Genomic DNA, 23,572 nt, shown 5'->3' with positions numbered 1-23,572 from the left:
TGGAATATTATGTTCATGTTTGGTTGGAGTAACATTAATAAAAAGATTATTACTTGAATTTTAAAAAAGTTACATTATTTGATATGCAGAGGCACCTGAACATCCTTCTGCAGGAGGGTTAGTCACTAGGTATAACAATCAATTCAGAAGGCAAATGGAATTTTGTCCTTCATTTCTGAAGGGATTGTGTTTAAAAGCAGAGGTTATGTTCTAGCTATAGTGGGTGCTGGTAAGGCCACACCTGGAGTACTGCATGCAGTTTTTAACTCCTTACGTGCTCAGGGATGTACTGGCCCGAGAGGGGCTGCAGAGGAGGTTAACTATATTGATTCCGGAGGTGAGGGGTTTGGCTTAAGAGAGACTGAGTAGGTTGGGATTATATTCATTGGAATTCAGAAAAATGGATAGATGTAAAATAATGAGTGGAATAAATAAAATAGAAGTAGAGAGGATGTATCCACTGGCAGGTGAAGCTAGGACAAGAGGGCATCACAACAAGGTTAGAGGCAGCAAATTTAGGAGTGAATTGAGAAGGAATGTCTTGACCTTGATGGAGTACATTGCCCAGGGAAGTATTTGATGCTAGTTCAATGAACATTTTTAAAGCTAAGTTATTTTTTTTTTATAAAGAAATAATTAATTAAGGAATACGGTGAGAACGTGGGTAAATCGTTTTGCATCCACAAAATGATCAACCATGATCTTATTGAATGGTAGAGCAGGCTCGAAGGCCTGGACGGCCTTCTCTTTTTCCAAGATCTTTTGTTCTTATGTTATGCATTCCTCCCTCACTCGTGACTTGGAGGTGCTGGTGTTGGATTAGGATGGACAAAATTAAAATTCAGAGAACACCAGGTTATAGTCCAACAGGTTTATTTGGAAGCACTACTTTGCTGGTCCTTCATCAGGTGGGTGTCTGATTTTTAACTTTGTCCCTCACTCTTGTAACTGAGAAACAGCAACAAAAGCCACGAAGCAGTGCGCAAGCTCCAGCCAACAGTTGGTATTGAGGATAATGAAGAAGGTTATCTCAGAATACAATGGGATATTGATCAGATGGGCTAATGGGCTGAGGACAGGCAGATAGGATTTAATTTAGATAGATTAGGTTAGGATATCTGGTTAACATTGACAGGTTGGACCGAAGAAGTGATTGATGTCAGCGGCGGACCAATGGAAAGGCAGGGGAGGAGCTGGAGGACCGGGCGGGGCATTGGTCCTCCGGCCAATCAGTGACTGAGGGCGGGACTAGACTATACCACGTGATCATCCTCGCGGTGGGCGCGGATGTTTGGAATGTGTGTGCGCGCGCGGAGTGCTGTCGGGAAGGAAAGAAATAAACAGCAGGAAGCGGGAGGGAAATGGTGTTGGTATGGGCTGAGAGGTTTTACAATCATTTGCTGCACGTCGGAAAATACAATTTGGAAACTTAGTTCCGTTTTTGCAGCAAACGGGAATATGCCTCGTTGAGTAATCGGCCCGAGTGATCGCCGCCATCTTTATTCGGGGCAATGATTCACTGGACACGTGCGCGGCCGCCAGCTTTGTAGGGGGCAAAGTTCAGAGGGATGTATGTACAGCCTTCCCTGGTAAAAAGACTCATAGGGCAGGATTTACACAGAGCACATTCAAACCCAGAGAAATGGATTTTTTTTCTGGACTCGTTTCGTCATTTATTTAAATGATTTAGGTGTGAATAGAGGCCGTATAGTTAGTAAGTTTGCTGGTGACACCAAAATTGGAGGTATTGTGGACAATGAAGAAGGTTATCTCAGAGTACAGTGGGATATTGATCAGATGGGCCAATGGTCTGAGGAGTGGCAGATAGCTTAGGTTAGGATATCTGGTTGGCATAGGTTGGACCGAAGAAGTCTGTTTCTGTGCTAGACAACTTTGACTGTGGGATCATAAAAGTGAACTCTGCTCTGGTTCATCTCTGGGTTCTCTGATGTCCACTTGTTCATTATCTAGCTTCCTCAGTCTCTCATGGGTATATTTTTGCTCTGTATAGTATTTTACTATTATTTTCACAGCTGTTTTGTAAATGAATTGAAAAATGTAGAGCTGGAAAAATACAGCAGGCCCGGCAGCATCCGAGGAGCAGGAGAATCGACGTTTTGGGCATAAGCCCTTCTTCAGGAATGTAAACGAATTGTCCACTGCTGCCTGGCTCCTGACCATATGCTGTTCCATTATCAGGTTATTTTTTCCACAATATCTTTGACAGTCAAGAATTCTTTTGTCCAATAAGCGAGTGCATTTTCCTTCAATTTCTGACAGTCAAATTCTGCACCATTTTCATTCCCTGTGATTCATATTGCACTCCCTGAAACATCAACTGTGTATTTCTCCTTCCACAGAAACCAGTGATCAATGCCAAAGCCTTGTTGCCTGTGGAGAGGGTGATGTTTGACTTCCTTGTACTGCTGCAGTTTGTGTGGTGAAGGTGTTTGGGTAAGAGACATTACAGATTATTCACTCAGCGATATTGAAGAGTAGAAGATATCATCTGTACAAATCATCATGGTTTTAATTTCACAAAAATATTATTGAGAACTTTTGACATAACGCTACAGATGGAGAATATTGCGTCCAGTGATCAAAACCATTGCCAAATAAGCAGTTTTTCAAGAATGCCTTAAAGGAAGAAAGTAGATCTTAGTGGGTTAGAGTGGGGATTCCAGACCATGTTCCCTTGGAGTCTATAGAAACAGTCACACAGGTGAACTCAAAAATAAACACATGATTGAGAGTCTGATCTATAATGAGTTATTGAGATATGAAAGGGTGTGTGGTACAGGGAGATAGGAATGATTACAACCAGCAATTAATTCAAAGGTGCGAAAGTAAATTGTTGTTGATTATAAATGGGAGTCTTTTGATTGATCAGCAAGTTCTGGTACAAGTGAGCACTTCAGCAGTAGAGTTTTCAATATTCTTGAGATTATCGGGAGGGTGAATGTGGGATGCTGGCCAGGAGTGGGTTTAGATAATGAAATCTAGAGTCAACAAAAGGAATGAATGAGAGTTTCAGCAAATGAGCTGAGACTGTGGTGAGGTCAGGTGATATCACTGAAGTCGAAATAGAGGACTTGGAGGGGGTCTGGCCTCAGCCTCGACTCCCCTCTGGGATTCAGAAGCTTGTCGGTTTGTGAATCAAGTCTGTAACAAGCTCAGGAACTGAGTGGCCCAGGCAGAACCCAAACTGGGCATCGCTGAGCAGGTTATTGCTGAGCAGTTGCTTGACAGCACAGTTGATGACACCTTCCGTCACCTCACTGCTGAGCGAGTGTGGACTGATGGAGGGGAATTGGCTGAGTTGGATCTGCCCTGTGTTGTTGTGTTGAACATCCCTGAGCAATATTCCACAAAGTCGGTAGGTGCCAGTGCTGGAGCAGTACTTGCCTTGGTGGGCAGCAGGTTCTGGAGCACAGCCAACAGTATTATTGCCAGAATATTGGCAGGGTCCATAACCTTTACACTGCTTATCCATTTCTTGATCTGATTTGACATGAGTTTTAAACCATTTCGATTCATATTTGTGATGTCAGGGACCAATTGAGAAGGCTCATCCACTTGGCACTGCTGGCTGAAAATTGCTGCAAATGCTGTCCTCTTATCTGTGGAATGGATGTGGGAGACCCCTCCATCAGTCAGGGTGGGATATCTGTGATGCTGTAATTGTCCATCACCATTCCTGACTAGGTGTGGCACAACTGCAGAACTCCGATCTAATCCATTGTTTATGGGATCACTTAGTTCTATTTGGTGTTGCTTGTGCTGCTTGTAGCTGCACCAAGTTGGCACCTCATTTTTAAGTATGCCTGGTACTGCTGGCATGCCCTCCTGCATTCACTATTGAACCAGGGTTGATTCCCCTGGCTTGATGTTAATGGTTGGGGGATATCAGGCCATGTGATTTCAGATTGGGCTGGAGTACAGTTCTGCTGCTGTTGTTGGTCCACAGTGAGGCAGAAGTTGCAGAGTCAATAGGGCTGATTGTGTGGTTGTATTTGCTAGTTCATTGGTAGATGTAATGTGGTCCATCCAGTTTCATTCCTTTTAGATTAGATTACTTAGTGTGGAAACAGGCATTTCGGCCCAACAAGTCCACACCTACCCGCTGAAGCACAACTCACCCAGACCCATTCCCCTACATTTACCCCTTCACCTAACAGTACGGGCAATTTAGTATGGCCAGTTCACCTAACCTGCACATTTTTGGACTGTGGGAGGAAACTGGAGCACTCGGAGGAAACCCACGCAGACACGGGGAGAATGTGCAAACTCCACGCAGTCAATCGCCTGAGGCAGGAATTGAACCCGGGTCTCTGGCACTATGAGGCAGCAGTGCTAGCCACTGTGCCGTCCTTTGTTGAGACTGTGCAGTGATTAATACAATGAGTGATTTGATGGGCCGCTGTCAGGTTTCTTTCCCTCAAGGACATTGTCAATGGCAGAAAGAACATCCCCAGTGGTTCCGTGGCAAACAGTAGATTCTTCATTCCAGTTTCTTTTTTTTTCTTGACTTCAGAGCAACCCTCTACCAATTTGGGATTCAAACCTGAACTTCAGTTGTATATTTTAATATTCGTGATAAATGCAACAGGTTTGTTCACTTATTTTTAGAATCACTATCACAGGTTTTGTTTTTTTTTAATTTCGAAAACAATGTCTATTATCCTGTCTCCTCCATCCTCCCTTCCAACAACAAGAGTGAGGAGCACATGGGGTTTCTCTGTCCATAACATTGAGACAATCCAATCAGCTGCCTCTGCTTCTTTCCTCCCTCTCCACTAGCCCACCGAGCCACAGTGCCTCACAAGGGTGCTCCTCATTTTAGTCCTAAACTTGCATTTCCTAGAGTCTCTTGTCAAGCCTTATTAGAGATTTTCTTGACCATTTACCCTAGTGTAGCTAAATGATGGACATTCCAAATCTCTGTCTCATCCTCCCGCTTGTCATCGCTCTCTCTCCTGCCCCCCAGCCCCACGCCCCACCCCCCCCCCATTGCAATTCACAGATATTGTTCCATGATCTGTCTGTCTGTCTTTTCTGGTTTTGTCCTTCTCTCCCATTCTGCTAAAACCTAATATTTGACCTCACCATCATTGGCAAATCCTGCTCCATCTCCACTCTCCCTTTCCTTTCTGAATTCATTGTATTTGGTGTCCCTCCAGGATCTCTCCTTGGTCCGTCCTGTTTCTCACCTACATACTGCCAGGAGGTAATTTCGCCCAAAAGCACATTGTTAGGTTTCACATGTACACTGACAATGTCCAGCTCTCCCTCCCCATCATCCCTCTCCATTACTCCACTATTATTCAGTTATCAAACTGCTTACCACGCTTCAATTGGCTGCAATTCACTCCAATGAAACACTGTAATTCTTAAACCCATTGCCTTCAGTTGCTATTCCAAATTCATTTCCCTTACTGCTGTGTCCCTCCCTCTCACTGGGAAGTGTCTGAGGCAGAACTACATTCTTCACAATATTGCTCTCATATCTGAGCCCAAGGTGACCTTCTGATCAGACATCTACACAATTACAAACACCAGGAATTCCAATCTCAAAAACGTTGCTTATCTCCTTCTCACGCCAGCTCCATTGCTACTGAAACCCTACCCTGTATCGGTGTTGACTTTAACTTGACAAATCTGAAACAGAACCCTTGATTCCGCGAGTGACCCAGAATCTGGTTCAAGACCAACCTGTAATGGGACACATCCTCTCCATATTTACCCTGTCAAACCTCGACAGAATCCTGTATGTTTCAAAGAGATCACCTCTCATTCTTCCAAAGTCCAGTGAGTAGATTCCCAATTTATTCAGTCTTTGCTTACAGAATAATCCCTTCAAAACAGGGATCATCCCAATGGATCTTCTCTGAAATGTTCTATTTGGTTAAATAAAGTGACCAAATCTGTTCCCGTTACTCCAGATGTGGTCTCACTTGTCATTTGTTTAGTTGCCCTAAGGTATATACTCCAAACTCTTATATTGCAAACTCTTTGAAATAAGGGACAACATTCCATTCCCTTTCCTGATTCCATGTTGTAACTGTGTGCTCGCTTCCTGTGTTTCCTGCTCATTTTCCCCCAGTCCCTTTGTGGTGCAGCTTTCTACAGTTTATCCCAAGTTATACTCCATTTGCCAACTTGTTGCCCAGGTAATCCTGTGAATATCTCTCTGTAAACTGTTTATAACCTTTTGGAACTTTCCTGTTATGCCTTTTCTAGGAGATTTCCCCTCTCATTATTCGAAACATGTACTATGAGCATGCTCAGTTGCTATCTTTCAGGGATACTCTGTTTCATGACTGGGAGGAGCTTGCTGCCCATTGGTCAGAATGGAGACATCTTGCCCATCAAGGTGCATGAGCCTTTCACACCCCATGTCTTACTGTGGAGGCACAGCGGCAGCACGGAAGGAAAGAAAAGGAAGCAAATCCTGCTCTCTATATCTCACTGAATCTTGGGATATTCTGTCCCATGTTCAGTCACATGAAGTCCCAAGGTGGAAACTCATAGAAACCCACATAGATTTGCCCTTGAAGTGCCTGCTAACCTCCACCAGGGGTAATGTGTCCAGTCGTCCTGGACCAGGAGGAGGGGATTGTATGAGTTTCAAACTTGAACTGACAGTGACAGATTTTATAAACTTGTATTACAGGCAGATATTCAGATGGTAAGCTCAGTCATTGTAACGCCAAACTCTGACACAATTACTCCATTCATCAGGACCTGGATATTCATATTGTGTGAGAGTATTGTGTTCCAGATCAATACCATTTGCTGAATAAAAGTTCTCCTTTGAATCAAACCATCCTCTCAATAGATCTTCCCAAATCTTCAACATGTGTCTTGTAACCCTTGTATAATGAGCTGATGGGCCTAAGGTTTATTATTACAACGTGTAACTTTTGTAAACCGCTTTGTCACAGCTCCCCAAATTTCCTTTGCTACAAGGAGAACAATCTCAGTCTTTTCCAAACCCCTGATTCCCCAATCTCTGTTTGCTCTCTATAAGGTACACATCAGGGTTGTGTTGGAACATTCTCCATTTGCCTGCATCAGTGCACCCCCCCCCCCAACAATATTAAAGAAAGTGAACATCCTCCAATTTCTGCAACTAAAATCCCCCATTCCTTGAACCACCCTGGTAAATCTCCTGTGCCCTCTCTCAGGGACCCTGCCACCCTTCACAATGTGTGGGCGATCTGTGTTTCGCACAGACCCAGCTGCTCTGAACCCTGTGGGTGATAGCATAGAGCAACAGTTGCACTAAACATCACTGTCTGGAAGAGAGTGAGAGACAGAAATCCCGATGGCATTTAAAATCTATTTAGGAACACACTTGCAAGGGCAAGGCTGACAGGTCTATGGGCTCAGTGCTGGAAAATGGGATTAAAATAGTTAGCTGGGAGATTTCTTTACAGCATAAAGCCAATGGACCACAAAACCGTTTTCCGTCATGTAGACCACAGACGTGTAATATAGGAATATGACAAGCCACAATAGAAACCAGGTCAGAGAAGGTGATATTAGAATAGTTGATACGTGATTGATTAATGTTTTTTGGAGGAAAATGTGACAGAGGTTAAGCGGGTCATTTTGGAGCTCTAACTGCAGGAATCTGAAATAAAAATGGGTTTTCTTGAAGGCTGGAATTAAAGAAAGGTACATCACAGAGATTAGTGAGGGTGGACAAGATTAAAGATAGAGAGGGTGTTGAGACTGGAGGAGATTAGATATTGGAGGATGTTGCAGAGATTGAGATGTTTTTGATGCAGAGATAGTGATAGTTCTGAGACTAGAGAGGAATTACAGAAATAAGGATAAGTTGTTAGCCTTCCCAACGCTACCTCTTTACTTATAATGATTGTTTCTCTGTCCTCCTCTGCCATTGCCTCCATAGGCCTGCGACAATGAGACTACACAGACAGTATGTTCCTGTTAAGGCCAAGGCTGGGAGGTGTCGAGAATGCTGCATGACCTGGAACATTGAGGCTCTAGTCAAGAAAATGAAGGAAGGATATGGCAGGTACAGACCACTGTTTGTGTGAATCCCTAGAGGACTATAAGGGCAAGAGGAGTATACTCGCGGGAAACCAGGAGGCAAAAAAGGGGACATGAGATGGCTTTGGGAAATAGGTTTAAGGAGAATCCAAAGAGATTCTACAAATACACTAAAGACAAAAGAATAACTAGGCAGAGAATAGTGACTCTCAATGATCAACAAGACTGTCTATGGAACAGCAGGAGTTGGGAGAGATTCTGTGAGTATTTCACGTCAGTTTTTACTGAAAGGGGATGTGGAAGTTAGAGATGTTGGAGAAATAAATAGTGATAACTTGGCAAGTGTACAAATTACAGAGGAGGAGGTACTGGATGTCTTAAAATGCATAAAGGTGGATAAATCCTTGTAATCCGATCAGGTGTATCCCAGAACTTTGTGGGTAATTAGGGACGCTTTTGCTGGGCCTCTCGCTGTGATATTTGTATCATCGATCACCACAGGTGAGGTGCTGGAAGATAGGTGCCATTATTTGAGAAAGGTGGTAAGGAAAAGCCAGGGAACTATAGACCGGTGAGCCTGAAGTCAGTGGCAGAGAAGTTGTTGGAAGGGATTCTCCGGGACAGGATTTACATGTCATTGGAAAAGCAAGAAATAATTAGGGAGAGTCAGCATGGCTTTGTGCATTGAAATCAGTAACTTGGACTTGAGAAAGACACAAGGTTTCACATAACACACTGGTTAGCAGGTTCAACACCATAGAAATCTGGCGGAACTAGCTGTTTGGATACGGAATTGGCTGGAAGGTCAAAGAGTCATAGATGGACAGCACAGAAACAGAGAACTGTCGGTCCAACCAGTACATGCTGATCAGATATCCCAATGCAATCTAGTCCCACCTGTCAGCACCCAGCCCATATCCTTCCTATTCATATACACGTGAAGATGTCTTTTAAATGTTGCAATCATAATGGCCTCCACCACTTCCTCTGACAGCTTATTCCATACACGTACCACCCTCTGTGTGAAAACGTTGCCTCTCAAGTCTCTTTAAAGTCTTTCCCCTCATACCATAAACCTATGCCCTCTCGTGCTGGGATCCCCCACGCCAGGGAAAAGACTTTGTCTATTTATCCTATCCATGCACCTCATGTTTTTATACACATAAATAAGATCACCTCTCAGCCTCTGACGCTGCAGGGAAAACAGCCCCAATCTATTCAACCTCTATTCAACCCCCAGCCTAGCTCAAATCCTCCAACCCTGGCCATGTTCTTGTAAATCTTTTCTGAACCCTTTCAAGTTTCACAACATCCTTCCAAAAGGAGGGTGACCAGATTTGTATGCAACGTTCCAAAAGTGGCCTAACCAATGTCCTGTACAGCTGCAACATGATCTCATAACTCCTGTACTCAATACATTGTCCGATAAAGGCAAGCATACCAAATGCCGCCTTCACTATCCTATCTACCTGCACTCCAAGGCCTCTTTGTTCAGTAACACTCCTCAGGACCTTACCATTAAGTGTGTATGTCCTGCTAAGATTTGCTTTCCTAAAATACCACTCCTCAGCCATTCACCCATCTGATCAAGATCCCATTGTACTCTGAGGAAATCTTTTTCACTGTCCATTACACCTCCAGTTTTGGTGTCATCTCACTCACTATACCTCCTATGTTCACATCTAAGTTATTGATATAAATGACGAAATGATCCAGCAGTGATCCTTGTAACACTCCACTAGTCACAGGCCTCCAGTCTGAAAAGCAACCCTCCATCACCACCCTCTGTCTTCTGCCTTTGAGCCAGTTCTGTATCCAAATGGTTAGATCTTCCTGTATGCCATGAGCTCTAACCTTGCTGAGCAGTCAGTGTCATAGTGCAGGATGCTTTTTTGACTGGAAGACTGTGATGAGCAATATGCTGTCAGGCTGGGTACTGGGTCCACTGCTTTTTGCCATTTATATAAATGATTTCTATGTGAATACAGGAGCTATGGTTAGTAGGTTTACAATAGTCACCAAAATTGGAGGTGCAATGGATAGCAAAGGTACCTGAAAATACAATGAGACTCCGATCAAATGGGCTGAGGAGTGGCAGATGCAGTTTAATTTAGATATATGTGAGGTTCTGCATTTTGGAAAAGCAAATCAGGGCAGGACTTCGACACTTAATGGGAAGGTCCTGGGGAGTGTTGCTGAACAAAGAGATCTTGGAGTGCAGGTTCATAATTCCTTGAAAGTGGAATCATAGATAGGCAGGGTAGTGAAGAAAGTGTTTGGTGTACTTGCCTTTATTGGTCAGTGCATTGCGTACAGGTGCTGTGACGTCATTTTGCGGCTGTACAGGACATTCATTCAGCCACTTCTGGAATTCTGCTTTCAGTCCTGGTCTCCCCGCTATTAGAATGATACTGTGAAACTTGAAAGGATTCAGAAAAGATGCAAAGATGTTGCCAGGGTTGAGGGATTGAGCTATAGGGAGAGGCTGAATAGACTGAGGCTGTTTTCACTGGAGAATCGGATGCTGAGAGGTGACCATAGAGGTTGATAAAATTGTGAGGGGCATGGATAGGGTAAACAGCCAGGGTCTTATTCCTGTTTAGGTGAGTCCAAAACTAGAAAGCACAGGCATGAGGGAAAAGATTGAAAAGGGATATTTGGGGGAAAGTTTCAAGCTGAATGTAGTATGTGTATGGAATGAGCTGCCAGAGAAAGTGTGGAGGCTGGTACAGTTACAACATTTAAAAGGCATCTCATTGGATATGTGATTGGGAAAGGTTTAGAAGGCTATGGGCCAAGGGCTGGCATCTGGGACGAGATTAATTTAGGATATCTGGTCGGCATGGACAAGTTGAACCGAAGGGTCTGTTTCTGTGCTGTACATCTCTATGGCACTAATAAATTAAATTAAAATTAAGATAGGTTTCTCTTTTATGGAGAGTTAGCAGAAGGTCAGACAATTCTCCTTGGAGCTGAGAAGGTTAAGCAGTGATTTCGACCAGGAGTTGATTTGTTTCCAGGGTATTTCATTTACAGAGAGACAGAGTGAGAAATCTTTAACGTCACAATTTTTAGTAACTATTTTCAGGGAACTGGCAAATAATGCAAAGAAAAATGTGAAGATTATTTTACTCACTAAGTTCTGAGCATCTGGAACAGTTTGACCGACAGCTGGATGCAGATTCAGTAGTTATTGTCAAAACAAATTTGAAATTTAACATTTTTAAGGAAGGATTTGGAGGGCTATGTCCAAATGGGAGGTGAGTTGGGACTGACTGGCACCATCTCCAGAGGGAGAGAGTACAGCCCCAATGGGCTGAATAGCCTCCAGCCCCTGTGCTCTGTGATACTGACCCATTCACTGTGAATGATGAAGCTCATCACAGGGCAGAGCCGGAGAGATGTACAGCATGAAAATAAACCCTTTGGTTAAACTGGTCCATGCTGACCAGATATCCCAACCTAATCTAGACCCGTTTGCCAACACTTGGCACATATCACTCTACACCCTTCCTATTCATATACCCATCCAGATGCCAAATGGTTTAATTGTACCAACATCCTCCACTTCCCGACAGAAGATTCCATACACGCACCAACCTCAGTGGGGGAAAAAAATTGCCCCTCAGATCCATTTTAAATTCTTCCCCTCTCATCTTAAACATATGCCCTCTCATTCTGGACTCCCCGACCCCAGGGAAATGACCTTGTCTATTTATCCTACCCAGGCCCCTCATGGTTTTATAAACCTCTATGAGGTCACCCCTCAGCCTCTGATGCACCTGGGAGGATCCCACCACTCAGGTCACAATGGGGCCTGGCTGATTGACACAGCTTCAGACCAATAGGAGAATTGGCATGATCCTCCAGCCAATGGGAGTGAATGAGGGGTGGGTCCAGCAGGCCAACACATGACCATCAGCTTTGCAGGCGCAGTGTCACTGTGAGGGGGGACTGAATGTGAAGGAGTGGGAGAGACAGCAGATACTGGGAGAGAGATGGAGTTAGTGTGGACTGGGAAGGTTGATAAACGCTGTTTCAGTCTGCTGGACCTGAATTAGATACTCCGGGTAAATTAGAACCAAAAGAACTTCGGATGCTGTAAATCACACACAACAACCAGAAGGTGCTGGAAAAGCTCAGCAGATCTGGCAGCATCTGTGAAAAGAAATCAGTTCATATTTTTGATCCAGTGACGCTTCCTCAGGAACTGATGTTACTGAGAAAAAAAAGTCTGTTTTTATGCAGAAGGTAGGGGTTAAGGAGTAAATGATAAGTGGGGATAGAGTCCAAAGAGAGAGATAAGAGCAGTTGGACAAAGGAGCGAATAACGATCTGACGGGGGGAGGGTGAATAGCTGTTTATGGGGACTGTTAGTGGCTAACCATAGGTAATGTGTAATGGTAGGCAACGTGATAACAAGGCCTGGTATGTGGGGTAGGGGAGAAAGACACTAGGACGTGGGAGAGTTCAGGACCTAAAATTATTGAATTTGATGTTGAAGCCAGAGGATTGCAGGGTCCCTGAGTGGGAGATGAGGTGTTGTTCTTCCGGTTTGTGTTAAAGTGCGGCTCTGGAAAACTACAGATGTCAGGCAGCATCCAAGGACCAGGAGAATTGATGTATTGGGCATGTCATCACTTCATAAGAAATGTGGGTGCTGGAATACGGCTGAGAGATAAATAGGGAGGGGGGTTTGAGGTTGGGGGGAAGGGAGCTAGGGAGGCAATAGGTGGTTGTAGATGGAGGGTCGTGGTGAGAGGGTGGAATGGATAATTGGAAAGGAAGGTGCACAGGTGGGACTGTTCAAGAGGCCAGTGCTGAGTTTGAGGGTTGAATCTGAGATAAGTTGGGGGATAGGAGACGAGGAAACCTTCATGCCGTGTGGTTGAAAGTTCCCAAGATGGAAGATGAGGTGTTCTTCCTCCAGGTGTCGGGTGGCTCGGATTTGGGATGGAGGACTTGCATGTCCTTGGCAGCGTGGTGACGGAGGGGCTGGGGGTAACCGAAGTGGTCGGCCACAGGGCGGTGGGTTTGGTTGGTGGATGTGTCCCAGAAATGTTCCATGAAATATTCCACAATTTGGCGTCCTGAGAGCATAGGACACAATAGGTGAGGTGTTTGGGTGGGCAGGGAAATCTCTACTGGATGTAGGAGGATCCAGTGGTGCCTTGGATGGAGGGGAGGGGAAGGTGTGGGCACAGGTTTTCCACCTCTTGCAGTGGCAAGCGAAGGTGCTTGGAGTGGAGGGTGGGTTGGTGGGGACCGTGGATCTAACGTGGAAGTCACAGAAGGTATGGTCTCTGTGGAATGCTGAAAGGGGTGGGGAGGGAAATATATCTCAGGTGGTTGGATCTGATGGTGGAAAGAGCAGGGGATGATGCGTTGTATCTGGGTGGAAGATGAGGATGGTGGGATTCCATCTTTGTTGCATTTGGAGGGGTGGGGTTCAAGGGCAGTGGTGTGGGAAGTGGAGGAGATACACTGGAGGGCATTGTTGACCACATGTGAGGGGAAATTGCAGTCCTTGAAATAGGAAGCCATTTGGTATGTTCTGAAGTGTTCTTCCAGCTTGCATCAAGCTTCACTGGAACACTGCAGTAAGCATGAGACAGAGATGTTGGACAGGGAACAGTCTTGTGTGTTAAAGAGCAGGCAATTGGAAGCTCAAGGTCTTTTTTGCAGGCACAATGTAGATCATCAGCCGCCATTTCCACCACCGCCACTGAGATTCTAGAAGGTTCCTGTCTCCTCCATTAACAGCTTTCCACCTTCCCACTCCTTTATCTTTCCAAATGTTCCTGTGTCTCTTTGGGCTCTGTCCCCACCTATTATTTACTCTTTAACCCCTATCTCCTGTAGTCCAATGATCTGTAGGTGAGGTGAATTGGCCCAGCTAAGTTTCCCGTAGGGTTCGGGGATGTGCATTAGTTCGGGGGAAATGGAGAGTAATAGAATAGGAGAATGGGTCTGGGTGGGATAAACTTCGGAGGGTGGGTGTGGAATTGTTGGGCCAAAGGGCCTGTTTCCTGAAGGGATTCTAATTTTCCCAGCTGTCATCGGTTCTGAGGAAGGGTCACTGGACCCGCGATAACCCATGGTGTGTGCAGGAGGCGGAAAGGGGAGAGTGGCAGCAGAAACCAGATGAAATGTATCAGTGTAGACTGGGAGGGTTTAGTTACACTCTGGGCAGGTCGTTCGTCTGAATTAGAAACTCTTGGTCCCACGTTTGCAGCAAAGGGGAAGATGGCTTGGGCCTCAGGCAGTGAGAGGTCCTGGGTTATGGCCACCATCTTTATTTGGGGCAAGGTACAGCAAGGAGCATGAACATGTCTTCTTCCTGGGTGGGGGCGGGGTGATTTGAAGAGGAGCATTTACACATCAAACACATACCAAGAGAAGTGTTTGTCTTCACTATTCATCTTGCACTGACTGAGCTTTGTTTTGTGAATTCAGTTTATAGGATATTAATTGAGGATAATTGAGACTGGGATCTCAATAAACAAGTTTCTACAGTCAGCGGAGTCATCGGGATCTGAATATCATTGGCATTTAACTGTGGAACGAGAAAGGTTTGTCTGTTCTGTATGTGGGAAAATATCTTCAATATTTTTGTCAAGCCAAAAGCAGAAAGATGTTCAAGTCCATGGTTGGATCACCCTTGGGGTATGTGTTCAATTCTTGGCCCTGTAGCTGCGGAAGGAGGTATTGGCCTGAGAGAGAACACAGACTTATCCAAATTACACCTCGTCTTTTTGCAGGAACTGTCAGATTTAGTCTCAATCATCCTCTTTGTAATGTTAAACTGTAAACTCCCTACTTCCAATTCTCTGCAAATTTCTCGTGGACTCAAATTCCAGCACCATTTCAGGTGGAACGTTCCAGATTCTGACAACTGTCTGTTCATTCAGAAACTGCTGAAGTCCATTTTGACTCTGGGGTTACAAAGGGCTGAATTGAAAGATGCAATGCTGGTCCTGAGCTCCCATTGAGGTGCATTGGAACAATACAGTGTAGGTGTGAGCAGACAATGAAAATGACAGGGCTGCACTATGAGGGCTGCTTGGCTCAATGAGAGTGTTTTGGAGTTGGGTGTAAATAGTGAGGTGAGACAGGGAGAAGGTGAAGCTGAAACTCTGTTTTAGTTCAGGCCTTTCAGAAATTCACATTCCCAATGGGAATAGCCAATTTGTCAGTGATACCTGTGGAGTATTTAAGTTTTTAAAGTATGACATATCAGCTTAAGTAAAGATTTTTTTTGTTATTATAATGGACATGTTTGAAGTGAAGGAAGGTTACTCACTCATTTAAATTCTCTTAATAGGAGTAACTAGATGAATGTAGAGAGACATTGTGACGGGAGCCCTCAGACCCGTGGTGTGCTCCTCTTGCACAATGTGGGAAATAAGGGCCGCTTCCAGTGTCCCTGACAGCTATGTGTGCAGCAAGGGTTCCCATCTGCAGCTACTGGGAAACTGCTTTTCAGAGCTGGAGCTGTGAGTGGACTCACTGTGGAGCATCTGCAATACTGAGAATGTTATGGACAGCACGTTTAGTGAGTTAGTCACACTGCAGGTGAGGGTTACACAGGCAGAAAGGGAATGGGTGACCATCAGATCTAGTAAAAGGCTCAGGAAGTGAGTACAGGAGTCCCCCGTTGTTATCCCCTTCTCATACAGATACTGTATATCACTTGGGATTCTGTAAGGGCGGGAATGGGTGGGGTGGCTCCTCGGCAAATCAGCATCAGCCAGGTTAATGACACCACAGAGAGCTCTGCTGATCACAACAAGAGGAATGAGAGTGGCAGGGTTATATTGGCAGGGGATTCAATAATCAGGGTACAGCCAGGCACTTCTGTGCCCACAGACATGAATCCAGGATGGTATGTAATCTCCCTGGTGCCAAGATCCATGATATCATGGAGTGGCTGCAGGACATTCTGGAGCTGGAGGGTAAACAGGCCGTGGTCGTGCAACACACAGATACTAAGGACATCGCTAAACAGAGGGATGAGGGCTTGAAGGCTGGACATAGGGAGAGTAGACATGCATTAAAATGTAGCTCCTGAAGTGTAATAATGTCAGACTTACTCCCAGTGCCATGTGCTAATGAGAGCAGGAATGAGAAGGCAGATCAGCTGGATGTGTGGCTGGGGAAATGGTGTACCAGAGAAGGGTTTTGATTCTTCAGGCACTGGGACTGTTTCTGGGTTAGGTGGGACCTATACCAGCCTGACCGGTTACCCCTGGGCAGAGCTGAGACAAATCTGGTTGGGGGCTTTTGCCAGTTCTGTTGGTGAGCTTGTAACTAGTCTAGCAGGGGGATCGGAACTAAAGTGTAGGCTTAGAGGGTCAGATTCAGGACAGGGAATGGGAGGTAGAATATTAGTGATGTAGTTAGCAGCTCAGAAAGCCAAAGGAAAGGATGATTAAACTAAGATCGAGTCCCTGTTCAGCCATCAGTCCTGACATCCCAGGAATGTGAGTCAACAAAATATGGAGCTGTGTACATGTCGATGACTCTATGTGCTTCAGGAAAATGGTGGAAATCCACAATAAAATCAAAAAGCGCTGGAGATCCTCAGCAAGTCTGTCAGCATCTGAAATGGTGACAGATGCAGGAAACATTGCAGCCTTGAAGAAGTGTTTAGATGATCACACCATGCACTACAATATCGGTTACACGCTGAGTGCCAGAACGTGGGACTAGAATAAATAGGTGCTTGATGACCAGCATGAATACGATGGGGCTGGAAAGTTGACGTTTCAGGTCAGGGCTATTTATCAAGACTGACAAAGGGTCCTGACCCAAAACATCAACCTTCCTGCTCCTCTGATGCTGCCTGACCTGCTGCACCTCCCCAGGTCCACATTGTACAGACTCTGACTTCCAGCATCTGCAGTCCTTAACTATCTTCACATCCCAGGACTCATCTGGTGATCCTCCTTTACTCTCTTTCAATTACCAGGAGAGCCTTGTTTGGAAAAGGGGAACAAAGGTGTAAACAGTACTCCAGGTGTGGTCTCACCAAGGCCCTTCCAGAAAGGGATCCCTGTCCCCACCTTATCAATAATGGTCATCAAGCGCACGGGCCTGGTGTGATCATCTAAACACTTCTTCAAGGCTGCAATGTTTCCTGCATCTGTCCCCATTTCAGATGCTGCCAGACCTGCTGAGGATCTCCAGCACTTTGTTTTCTCTGCTGTAGAGTGTTGAAAGGGGGGATTTGCAGTTGAGAAATTCAAATTGAACTTCATGTTACTTGATCCGTGCTGATCTGAATATCATTGGCCTTTTCATCTGGAAGGAAAGGTTTGCATTTTGTCCGTGGGTGAATATTTCAAATCTCAGTGTGACTGGAAACATTACTGAGACACAGCCAAGTCCATGTTAGCGTGGGGACTTGGTTTTTGAAAGTCTAAAAAAATCATGGCACGTTTCCCTGGAACAGTCAAGCCACGGATTGGTTTTGTATGAGGACAATTAGTCATGAAACCAGAAAGACTAAAGGATTCCTGCATCATGGAAAAAGCTATGAAAATGGGATTGTTGTAATGGAGTGAGTTATCAATCATTGATTGTAATCCATTGGTGTTGTCACATCGGTTCCAGTGCCGTGAGGAAACACTGGAAATGTGATGAGTGCAGTGTAGGTTTCAGTTATTCAACTGGAAAGGTGAAGAAGAAATTTACAAGGATGATGCCAGGGTTCAGGGGTCTGAGGTACAGGGAGAGGTTGGATAAGTGAGGACTTTTTTTTGTTTAGAGCAGAAGAAACTGCGGCGGAATATTTTATAGAAGTGTATAAGACCATGAGAGGCATGGGTAAGGTGAATGCACTCGGTCTTTTTCGCAGGGACTCAAGGATTGGAGGGCATCAGGTTAAAGTTAGAGGAGAAAGAATACATGGGAACCTGAGGGGCAACTGTTCTACACAAAGGTGGCATGTATATGGAATGAGCTGCCAGTGGAAGTGGTTGAGGTGGGTATATTAACAACACGTAAAAGACATTTGGACAAATACATGGATAGGAAAGTTTCAGAAGCAGATGGGCCAAGTGCGGGGAAATGGGGTTAGTGTGGATGGGCATTCTGATTGACATGGGCCATTTTGGGCCAAAGGGCCTGACTCTGCGGTAGGATTCTATAACTCTAAGTGCATTTGCTATTTCTCCCCCTAACTCTGTTGGTATCCTGGGATGTATTCCATCAGGGCAATGAGACTTGTTTACCCAGCTCTAACTCTTTCGTGATAATGGTTGTTTCTTGGTCCTCGCCTTCCTCATTCTCCTTATCAATTACTGCCATGCTCTTCGTATCCTCCACTGTGAAGACTGACTGCTGTGTACTCATATTCCTGAACCCTGCTGGATAGGAATAACTAGGCACAGAACTCTGAGAGGTCTTCTTTGAGTCTTTATTGATGAGACACGGCAGTTACCTGGATAGTGTACATGCAAAACACCTCCAGGCAGCATCAGGTAACTCCCCGCCTGTCCGATGTGCCACTCCCATTCTTAAACCTTTGTGGTTTGGGACCTTGAATAGAGACTGTCTCTCAGTATTATCTCCATGGCAACGGCAGTTAGAAAGTCTAGTTCAGTTCAGCACTTTGTTCTTAAACCACATACCCCTCCCCCACGGCCCCGTGGCTCCCTCAAGTACCTGACAGGTGCTTCAGTTTCAGTGGGGCTGTTTATTGGATTCTGATGTGGAGGAGCTGGGGTTGGGGTGGGGTGGACAAAGTTAAAAATCACGCAACACCAGGTTATAGTCCAACAGGTTTATTTGGAAGTACAAGCTTTTGGAGTGTGCTGTGATTTTTAACTTGATCAGGATTATCTCTATGGTAACAATTGTGCTTCAACAATTACAGAGTCCATATGTTCCCCACACAATAGGTTTCCCTCTAGCAGGGTAAACTGCTATTCTGTCCCTGGGGATAGCTACTCATCACTTTTTATCCCAATTCCATCTCGCTTTCTGTTGATCTTTAAAGTTTTTCCAATCTCCAAATTTCTCCTTGGTCTTTGCCAATTTGTATGCCTTCTACTTCAATTTGATAGACTCCCTTATTTCCTTAGACATGGCAGATTACTCCTTTTCCTACAGTCCTTCCTTTTCACTGATATATACTTTTGCTGAGAAATTTGAAAAATTACTTTGATATTCCTCCACTTTCTGTCAACTGTCCCACAGTAAAGTCTTTGCTTCCACTCTGCATTCGCCAACTCCTGCCGCCTCCTATTGTAGTCTCCTTTGTTGAAGCACAGTATCTTGGGATTGGATTTAATCTTCCTGCTTTCCATCTGTGTTCTAAATTCAACCAGATTAATGACAAGTCTTTTTATCAGATTACGAGGGGAGGCAATGTTTCCTGAGTGTTTTGGGTTTCATTGTCAGCGACCTTGGCTTTGTAATAAAGTCCAGAATAGATATTCACAACAGAGTATTCTGGACGCTGTGAATGTACTACACAGTCTAAAACCATAAATCACTGTCTCCCCTCAGTTTAAAATTGCAAAATCATTATCTCCTACACGCTTCCTCACTACCTAAGTTTGGAACGCTAATCCACCTGACTATCCTGTTGTTTCTGAAAATCTCCTTTGGTGAAGATGGTGAGTTTTGGATTCCTCTTTCCAGTTATTACCGTAAGATAAGCCCTGGGCACAGGAGAGGCAATGCAGCCCTTCGAACCAGCTCCACCATTTAATACCATGATGATTGAGCTCACCTCGGTCTCAGCTGGATTTTCCCGCCTGCTCTCTCTCACGCTTCAACTCATTGCAAATTAAAAATCTGTATCTCTTCATTAAATTGGCTCATTGTCCTGGCATCCACCGCATTTTGAATAGGGAATTCCACAGATTCACAACACATTGAGACAAGTACATTCTTCTTCATGAGAATTGAATAGAGTCCCTATAGTGCAGAAACAGGGTATTCATCCATCGACTCCACACCAACCCTATGATGAGCATCCCATTCAGACCCACCCATTCCCTGTAACCCTGCATTTCCCATGGCTAATTGCCTAACCAGCACATGCATGGACCCTGTGAGCAATTTGGCATGACCAATCCACCTAACCTGTACATCTTTGGACTGTGGGAGGAAACTGGAGCACCGAACAAAACCATGCAGACATGGGGAGAATGTGTAAACTCCACACAGTTGCCTAACGCTGGAATCAAACCCGGGTCCCTGACGCTGTGAGGCAGCAGTGCGAGCCACTGAGCCACCTCTGCTTAAAATCTGCTCCCCATTATTAACCTCCCCACTCCGCAATTGGCTGAATGTATATTCCTTACGTCAGAAGTCCGGGTGTCTAAGTGGATGTCTCGGTAAATCCCAGTGACAGCCCACATGTCCTGTGTGTCTGAATGGATATCCGATACACAACACCCTCCAGCCCACACTTTCTTTCACTTTCCAGGGACAGGTCTCCAGAGGCTTCATGGGGACTACATCTCCCACAAGCCCTGAGGCAGGGACCACACGTGTGTGGGGAAACCCAGCACTGTACATGTACAGAATGTGGGCGGGTTTTGAAGCATGTTCTTTCGGGTAACTCGCGGAAAGCATTTCACACTGTGATTGGCTGGAGAAGGGACGCATCTGTCTATAGTATTGATCTGTTGGGGGGGTCAAAGTGACACTACGCCCAGATGGGACCAAGTTCCATTCGCAACTTGTCATAACACTGGAATCGACCAATGAGAAACAAAGAAGGATGTGATCCATTGTCCCAGACTGAAGGTTCCTCTTCTGTCCAGGATCTGCCACCTCCCTTTCTGTTTCCGTCTGTTTCATTCTGCTGTTACATTATTGACTTGCAGCAACTGAAGGGAAAGGAAGTGAACCCAGAAAGGGTGCAGAGTCTAACCAGGGACGGGAAGTGGTGGCATGGATCTGTTTATCAACAACTCCATGAGAATGGGGAGGGTGTACATTAGGGGTAGTAGAGTCAGAATGGTGGGAGAGAGTAAGTGGGCTGGAGGGTTACAGCTTTGGGGGAAGGAAGAGGAAAAAGATATTCCAGAGAAACTAGAATTGTCTATTCTGAATTTCTAATCTGTACATATTCCTTTATACAGGGTGTGAGATAGTGAAGATTTGCAGACTGAAATCTCAAAATCACGTGCAGATCGTGATTAAGTTAACCAGCATTTGATGAACCAAAGATGGAGAATCACTCGGCTAAAATCCTGCAACACTCTCCTCACAGCATTGTCGGTCTATCTGGGCCAAAAGGACTGTGAATGGTACAAGACAGCAGCTCACTACCATCTTCTCAAGGGGAGCGAGAGATGGGGAATAAATGCTGGCTGAGCCAGTGATGCCCATATCCTGGAAACGGTTTCTATCTCGAGTTGCTGAAACCCAGTTGATGTTTCTGCAGGATGATGAGGGATGCTGAGTGCATCTTCCAGGAGGCAGCACCATCACATTACCTCTGCCTACACCCACACAGTAACATCGCAACGCCACTGGAACAAAAGGCAGTGAAGCTAAATGAGGACTTAGATATAGTTCTTCAAGGTAAAGTCACGAAAGGGGATTGGAACACAGCAGGAACAGGAGACTGAGCTGGATGGTCAGCAGTTTCCCCTTGAATGGTGGAGCAGGATTGAAAGGCCGAATGGCCTCCTGCTGCTATCTCCCAGGTATGTATGTAGTCATGGAGCCCGGGTAGGAAGAAGGGGGCAGGGATTCTCCAGGAGATTGCATTTCCACAACAGTTTTCAGTGAGGGATGGTTTGATGGATTTTATTTACCATTTATCTTTAACACAAGGTTTGTAAATTTGTCTTTAAAATGTTGCAAAAGCTTTTTGCACAGCAAATAAAATTAAAGAAAATAACGTAAACTGTCTGAATATAACAGTTTTAAAGCTTTCAACCTCTGTAAAACACAATCCTGTCTATTCCCAGACACTATCACTTTCCAGCTACTCAAACTCCAGGGAAATATTCCCTCCCTGTCTGAACCTTTGGTTTGATTTAACTGCTTTTCAGTTCTCGTTCTGTGAGCTGTGAAGTGTTCTTTTTCCCCATTTCTCTGACCCAGAAATGTGAGCACAGCAACCTTCCCACCATCAAAATTATCATTACGCCATTTTGCTTTTGATTAACCTATAATCACCAGCAGTGCAAAAGTGAGGACTGCAGATGCTGGAAACCAGAGCCTAGATTAGGGTGGTGCTGGAAAAGGCCTTTCGCCAAAACGTTGATTTTCCAGCTCCCCCCTGACCTGCTGTGCTTTTCCAGCACCACTCTAATCTAGACATATCATCACCAGCAGTAAACCATTTGTGTAACCAATTGAATATGTCCAAACAAAGCCCATTACGGGCCAAGCAAACCATTACAAGGGACAGAGTGAGAAGGGACTAAATCAAAGTAGAGTTGTGGGGAGAGGGCAGCTGTGGAGATAAAGTACTGTATCCCCTACGGTGCCCACCTCTATCTAAAGGCAGAGAAAGCATTGATCCACACCACATGCTCCTTCTCCAAGAACACCCTGCTGTGTAGCCTTTATCCTCAATCAGAGAATAAAATCCCTACAGTGTGGAAGGAGAGCCTTGGCCCATCAAACCCCACCGATCATCCGAAGCACATCACTCCCAGAGCACTCTATCACTGTAACACTGCATTCCCCATGGCTAATCCACCTAGTCTGCACGTTCCTGGATACTGTGGACAAGTTAGCACGACTGATCCACCTAACCTGCACATCTTTGGACTGTGGGAGGAAACCAGAGCACCTGGAGGGGACCCACACTATTACTATCATGGGGAGAATGTGGGAACTTCACGCAGGGCGTTGGACAAGGCTGGACTCCAACCTTGTGCCTGATGCTGTGAAGCAGCCGTGCTACAATCACAATTTAAATCAAAACAGATGATCCTTGCTCCTTGTCACATTGCTGTTTGTGGAGACTTACTGCCCAGAGAGACATCCTGAGGTTCAGAAAGTGGCAATGTAAGTTCAGTCACCTCCAGCCCAGTTAATGTGATTAACAACAACATCAATACTCCAACAGTGTCATCATGTACAAGGTCCACTCCTGACTCTGAACAGTAACATCAGAATCAGAGTCCTGCAGTCCACACGGAGCAGGGGGATGACCACCTTCCTGTGAGCACTCACTGGGCTCTCAATCATGTTGAAGACGCAGCAAATCCCTTGTCACACAGAGGGGTGAACAGCTCCTACCCAGAGTGAACCTGCTGGGGTCTCAGTGGGGCAGGATGAATCACTGAATCCCCTCTCACAGACTGACCATCTGAATGGCCTCTCCCCCTGTGTGGGCTCACTGGGGTCCCAGGGGGGCGGGATGAATCACTGAATCCCTTCTCCCACACTGACCACCTGAATGGTCTCTCCCCCTGTGTGGGCTCACTGGGGTCTCAGTGGGGCGGGATGAATCACTGAATCCCTTCTCCCACACTGACCACCTGAATGTCCTCTCCCCCTGTGTGGGCTCACGGGTCTCGGGGGGGGCAGGATGAATCACTGAATCCTCTCTCCCACACTGACCATC

The 23,572-nt window shown here is 45.3% G+C and overlaps 1 long non-coding RNA gene across 1 annotated transcript; it reads left to right on the top strand.

Annotated features, from left to right (window-relative positions):
* Positions 1-1,277: 1,277 nt before the first annotated feature.
* Positions 1,278-21,788, top strand: LOC140458615 (uncharacterized). Its single transcript, XR_011953614.1, has 6 exons — positions 1,278-1,370; positions 2,034-2,199; positions 2,361-2,454; positions 7,919-8,044; positions 14,476-14,591; positions 21,123-21,788. It is a non-coding gene; the product is annotated as an uncharacterized lncRNA (long non-coding RNA).
* The last annotated feature ends 1,784 nt before the right edge of the window (positions 21,789-23,572 follow it).

The sequence above is a fragment of the Chiloscyllium punctatum genome, chromosome 33, assembly GCF_047496795.1.
Source record: "Chiloscyllium punctatum isolate Juve2018m chromosome 33, sChiPun1.3, whole genome shotgun sequence".
NCBI lineage: Eukaryota > Metazoa > Chordata > Chondrichthyes > Orectolobiformes > Hemiscylliidae > Chiloscyllium > Chiloscyllium punctatum.
Note: the sequence above shows the minus strand (reverse complement) of the source record. Positions and strands in the feature narration are given on the sequence as shown.